Genomic DNA, 6,909 nt, shown 5'->3' on the forward strand with positions numbered 1-6,909 from the left:
CAGGTCTATCAACTCCTACGGATCCCCGCAAGGAGAACTTTGGAGCGTCCTCTAGGCCAGGGTTCTTCTTCCGTTCGTGATGATGCACGTTGTTATTTTAGGCCTCAAACGACGACCCTTCCCGATTTCGCGCCCCCGGCGGCCGAATTTCCCACGCTCTCGGTTAGACAGTGAACGCACCGCCGTTCAGTAAACACACGCTCGCACGCGTGCAGGTGAGGGTGAACGGATGTGATCCCCAGAGGGCGTGACACACACACACACACACACACACACACACGTGCAAGTCGTAACAATGCCTCATTAGAAACTAACCCGTTCGTGTGTGTGTGTGTGTGTGTGTGTGTGTTTTCACAGTGATAAAAGCAGCCTCAAAGGGAATTAAAGCTGCTTACTAAAGTCAACACAGGGTGTCTGGAACAAAGGGGATGCTGGAATGGAGGAGGAGGAGAAGAAGTAGGAGGTGAAGAACGTGTTAAAGGTGAGTATGAGTGACGCCAAAGCAGTGTTGTTCGAAACCCGGTGCCATCTTCGTCTCCATGGCGATGGCCGGCGAGCGCACCCGAAATGGTCGCTCCTGATTCGTTGCGCATTTTATTGTTGAATAATAGTTCAAATTGAAGCGCAGGCCAATCGGACACGGAAGGCCGATCTGATTGGACGGGACGCCTGATCACCCTGTGATTGACAGGTGGTAAACCCCGCCTCCAGGCCCCTGTGCAGGAGGAACCTTTAGAAAGCTTTTCACAATATTAATCAAACTTGAATTTTAGGAGTCCGGAATTAATCTTGACTGCGGCCCCCATTTAGGGAGTTCTAATTTTTTATGGAAGACTTGACGTCGGCGTTGCCCGGGTTACCGTATCTAACCAACCTGTCCTATCAGTGTTTGATAGCTAGCTCAGTAAACTTTTCCTTTTTCTGCATCAAGGGTTTTGTATTGTCTTATCACACACAAGTTATTTTCTTATTACACCTTAGTTACAGTCTTTCTACATGTTAGTGACTTGCTCATTACGCATTAGTTACTTTATTACATGGTAGTGACTTTCTTATTACACATTAGTTAACTTATTTTTTCACCTTAGTTAGTCTTATTACACATTAGTGACTTTTTTTTGTTACTTTATTACATGTTACTATCCTATTATGCAGTAGTAAGCGTTTTATTACATGTTAGTAACTGTCTTATTACATATTTACATTTTTACCACTTCAGACAGGGGTTGGGGGGTAAATCAGGGTTTCTCTGTGCTGGATGTGAAGGCAATCACAAAAACAAAACGATAAAAAAAAAACACGTGATCAAAACATCCATGTATGCAATCCTAGCAGGCGTGGACTTGAAAATTAGGTAAGAAGAAAAAAGTTAATTAGAAAAAACATATAAACACACCCAGGAGGTTAAATAGACATAAACCATTAGTTTTAATTAAATGAATGTGTCATTAACTTTTTACGGTTATACAAATAACAAATGACATCATAATGTAATATTTATAACACATTTTTTGCAGTTGCGTACACACAGGGGCCCCAAAATCTGGCCCTGCGGAACGCCCATTCAAAATATTGAATATTTTCCAGTCATTTTGAACACGAATATGGGTTCTTAGAGTCCGATGCTGCGATTGGCGCGTTCCGGAAACGGATCGCGCCAAAATGGAGGTTGGGTGGGGGTGGGGGTGTTGCGCTGTTAGCGACACGTAAGTAATCCGAGGCATTTTTGTGTGACAGGTCTGAGCGGCGCCCCGACAAACCGCCCTCCGGGACGCGTTTGTTCGTGATTGACGCACAAAGGCGTCCAGCTAGCTGCGGAAGATGCTTGCAGGCTGCTCGCCGTGGCAACCGACCCCCCCCCTCCGCCCGCCCGAGGACGGACCCTTGCCCAGCGATATGAAGGTGAGCTGGTCAACTTTATGCAATGTAATAATAATGTTATAAATGTTATAACTCTGTTATAACTGTCCGGATTTACAGATTTCTAACATTTTGTGAAAGACTTGTGAAAGCCGGCGTTGCCCGGGTTACCGTCTCTGAACAATCGGTCCTATCTGTGTTTGATGGCTAACACGCCAAGCTTTTGCTTTCTGCAACAAGGGTTGGTTACAGTCTTATTACACATTAGTTATTTTCATATTGCACATAAGACACTTCTTATTGCACATTAGTTACTGTCTTATTGCACATTAGTTACTGTCTTATTGCGTATTAGTTGCTGTCTTATTGCACGTGAGTTATGGTCTTAGTACACTTAAGTTACTTTTTATACAGTAGTTACCTTATTACATGTTTGTAACTGTCTTATTACACATCAGTTACTTTTTTTTTTCCACACATTAGTTACTTTCTTATTACATGTTGCTGTCTTATGTTATTTACTCTTATTACAGATTAGTTACTTTCTTTTCACATGTTCATTTCCTATTTCATGTGAGTAACTGTCTTATTACCCATTACTTTCCTATTACATGTAAGTCACTATCTTATTACATATTAGTTACTTTCTTATTACATGTTTGTTACATTCTTACTTCTCATTAATTACTTTCTTTTACATGTTCATTACTTATTTCATGTGAGTAACTTTCTTATTACTCATTACTTTCTCATTACATGTAAGTTACTGTCTTATTACACATGACTTACCTTTTTATTATACACCGCTTTCCGTTATGCATTAGTTACTGCAGTATTACACGTTACTTTCTTACAACACGTCCGTTATTTTCCCATTACACATAAGTTACTTTCCTATTATGGGTTAGTTTCTATCTTATTGCACGCTTGTCATAAAAATTTAAAAGGCTCTAATCGTGTTATAATACAGTTATAACATGTATTAGCATGTAGTAAACATGCCGGCTAAACAAAGTTACCAATAATCAATGACAAACTTTTTTTTTGTTTTGTTTTTTGTTTAAATGACCTGATTTCATTTGAAAGAACGCGTTCCTATTGGCTGAGAGCAAAAACCAAGAAGGGGATTGGTTTTCGCCGGCGGGGCATTTTCCCTCAACAACCCGCCATGTTTTAATTGGAATCGTTTTCAATCATCACTTTATCAGGACGGAAACACACACACACACACACACACACACACACCAGACATACATGCAGCCACTAATCAGCGAGGCTCTCCTGCCGCCGCTTGCTGCTAATTGAAGGTTTGTTGTGTAAACACACGAGCGCAACCAGCCAGCGGCCTCCCTCCGCCATGCCTCCCCCTGCCCGGCCTCCCTTTACCCCGCCGTTAGCCTCGTTAGCCAGGTTAGCGAAAACAACAGCTGGCTCTAACCGAACCCGACCCAAACCTGCCGGCGCGCTCAGAAAAGAAGAAACAAAAACAAAATGGTCAGACGGGCTTCCCGCCGGGAGGGTTAACACTCACGGCGGGACGCCATCAGCTCGCTAACTGCCCCGCCGCTGATAACACTCCAATACACGCTGATAAGCTAGCACACAAACACACAAGGGATAAGGTTTAACTGATCACTGATAATCAAACTGGTGAGTGAATGGTTGAATGTCTCTATATGATGAGTGAATGAGAGGGTGAATGGTTTTCTATCTCTATATGTTCTTCTTCTTTTGGCGTTTCCCTTCAGGTGTCGCCACAGCAAATCAACTTTCTCCATCTAATCCTATTCTCTGTATCTTCCTCTCTCACACCAACTACCTTCATATCCTCTCACTACGTCCATAAATCTTCTCTTTGGTCTTCCTCCAGACCTGGCAGCTCCGATTCCAGCATCCGTCTACCAATATATTCTCTATCCCTCCTCTGTACATGACCCAACCATCTCAGTCTGGCTTCTCTGACCTTCTCTCCAAAACATCTAACATGTGCTGTTCCTCTGATAGACTCATTCCTTTCCGTTCATTCTGGCTGATAATCTTCTATCACATAGTACCCATGACACTTTTCTCCACCCATTCCAACCTGCTTGAACCCGTCTCTTCACCTCTTTTCCACACTCTCTGTTGCACATGAAATCCTCCAGCTTCTTGATCTCCACTCCCTGTAGCCTCACCGTTCCACCTGAGTTCCTCTCATTCACACACATATATTCTGTTTTGCTGCGACTAACTTTCATTCCTCTCCTTTCCAGAGCATACCTTCACCTCTCTAGATTTTCCTCCACCTGTTTTCTGCTCTCACTACAGATCACAATGTCATCCGCAAACATCATGGTCCATGGGGATTCCTGTCTAACCTCATCTGTCAGCCTGTCCATCACCATTGCGAACAAGAAGGGGCTCAGAACTGATCCCTGATGGAGTCCCACCTCCACCTTTAACTTCTCTGTTACCCCTACAGCACACATACCAGTGTCTCACAGCTAGCATACATGTCCTGCACCAGTCTAACATACTTCTCTGCCACTCCAGACTTCCTCATACAATACCAGGGCTGTATAGATCCTTGTATAGATCATTCTCACCCTCCTTACAATCCCACTGAGCATACAAGTCATCGTACGCTCTTTGTTTTGCCTTTGCTACCTCTATCTTTACCTTACGTTGTATCACCCTGCACTCCTGTCTGCTCTCTTCAGTCCTCTCAGTATCCCACATCTTCTTTGCAAACCGCTTTCTCTGTATACACTCCTGCACATCCTCATTCAAACCACCAAGTCTCCTCATTTACTTTCCTTCCAGATGACACACCAAGTACTCTTCTACCTGTCTCCCTGATAACACTAGCTGTCGTTGTCCAATCATCTGGAAGCTCTTCCTGACCACCCAGACCCTTTCTCAACTCCTCCATGAAAACCATGCAACACTCCTCCCTTTTCAGCTTCCACCATTTTGTCCTCTGCTCTGCCTTTGTCCTCTTCATCTTCCTTGTCACCAGAGTCATCCTACAAACCACCATCCTATGCTGTCTGGCTACACTCTCACCTACAACTACTTTGCAGTCACTGATCTCTTTCAGGTTACCTCATCTATACAAGATGTAGTCTACCTGCGTGCTCCTACCTCCGCTCTTATAAGTTACCCTATGTTCCTGTTTTTTCTGGAAAAAGGTGTTCACTACAGCCATTTCCATCCTTTTTGCAAAATCTACCACCATCTGTCCCTCTGCATTCCTATCCTGGATACCAAATCTGCCCATCACTTATTCATCCTCTCTATTGCCTTCACTGACATGTCCATTGAAGTCTGCACCAATGACCACTTTCTCATTTCTGGGAATATTCTGCATCACTTCATCTAACTCATTCCAGAACTTCTTCTCTTCAGATTCACATCCCACCTGCGGGGCATAGCCACTAACAACATTGAGCATCACACCTTCAATTTCCAGTTTCAGACTCATAAGTCTATCTGACATTCTTTTCACCTCTAGGACGTTCCTTACGAACTCCTCCTTCAAGATAACTCCTACTCCATTTCTCTTCTTGTCAGTACCATAATAGTACAACTTAAAGCTGCTCCTAAGCTTCTCGCCTTACTTCCTTTCCACCTGGTCTCCTGGACACACAGTATATCCACCTTCCTTCTCTGCATCATGTCGACCAACTCTACCTTTTCCTGTCATAGTCCCGATATTCAAAGTCAATCCCGCCTTTTGATTGCAGTGTATGTTTTTTTTTGTGGAATTGAGAAATACCTTGTGAAAACATTCATGTAGCCAAAGCTTGCAGGCGTGCCCTGCAAAATAAGATAATCAGAAAAGAAGACGCAAGACGTTAAAAAGAAATGAACCACAATTAAATTAGTGTCATTAGAGTCAATTATTCTACCATTCATCATAACAAATGACATGAAATCCATTACATCACATCAAACTCACAACAGGTGCGTATATAAATATGTATACAGTATTTTTTGGACCATAAGGTGCAATATCAATGAACAGGTCCATTTTTGTACACAAGACGCACTGCGTTATAAAGTGCATGATGAAACATATGGTATATAAACCCAAACCGAACAGTCAGTTTAGTCACACTTTATTCAAGTTTAATGCCATTTTATAACCCACTGTTCAATTTAGTCCTCTAACTGGGCCGTCTCACTTCGTTCCCTCAGAATCTGTTTGCTTCCTCCACTTCCACACATTGATTCATCCATGTTCTGCTCTGCTCCCATCATCTACTGCGTGACTGATGGCCTTCAGTTTGAATTCCTTATCGTAAGCATGTCCTCAGTAATATTCTGTCGCTATTACAAAAAGCGGTGGAGGTAAGCGTACAACGTACTGCTTTCTGATTGGTTTATGACTGCCAGCGTAGTTAGTGTGAGGTTGGAACAATGTTGTATTCCAGCACTTCATAATTAGTTATCTAACGTTGTCTGACGTTGCAACCGTTGTTCAACCGAAGACCGACTTTAACATGACGTCCGACGGTCCAACTATCAATCAAGCGGAGCGGCTTGGTGGCTTTCCAAAGTCACACTAAAACATTTAGACGGATGTTTGTCACATTAAATTGGTTGGAGGTCAGTAAGCACAAGAATTCATACAAAAGGCATACGGATGATTTTTCAGAAAATGTAAGGATTCTAAGCACACCTTATAGGTTGGAAAATACAGTGTGTGTGTGTGTGTGTGTGTACATATATATATATATATATATATGTATACACACACACCGTATTTTGTGTGTGTGTGTATATACGTGTGTGTGTGTATATATACACACATGTATGTTTGTATATATATATATATATATATACATATTTATATATGTGTATGTATATATACATATATATGTATATATATATACGTATCCTGTTACACGTATATACATCTATATATGTGTATATATACATATATGTACATGTGTATATATGTATATATACGTATATATTTACACATATATAGGTATATGTGTATATACATGTGTATGTATACACATGTATATATATATACACACACGTGTATATATAAATATGCAT

The 6,909-nt window shown here is 41.8% G+C and overlaps 1 long non-coding RNA gene across 1 annotated transcript in view; it reads left to right on the forward strand.

Moving 5' to 3' along the window:
• The first annotated feature begins 336 nt into the window (after positions 1–336).
• The window catches only part of LOC147236854 (uncharacterized), a 13,278-nt gene continuing 6,705 nt past the window's right edge, over positions 337–6,909 (forward strand). Inside the window, exons 1-2 of the long non-coding RNA XR_015107342.1 lie at positions 337–481; positions 1,738–1,902. This is a non-coding gene — a long non-coding RNA (uncharacterized LOC147236854). The remainder of the gene's footprint in view (positions 482–1,737; positions 1,903–6,909) is intronic.

Source organism: Fistularia commersonii, chromosome 2 (genome assembly GCF_037954325.1).
Source record: "Fistularia commersonii isolate RoL2024-O1a breed Wild chromosome 2, RoL_Fcom_v1.0, whole genome shotgun sequence".
Lineage (NCBI taxonomy): Eukaryota > Metazoa > Chordata > Actinopteri > Syngnathiformes > Fistulariidae > Fistularia > Fistularia commersonii.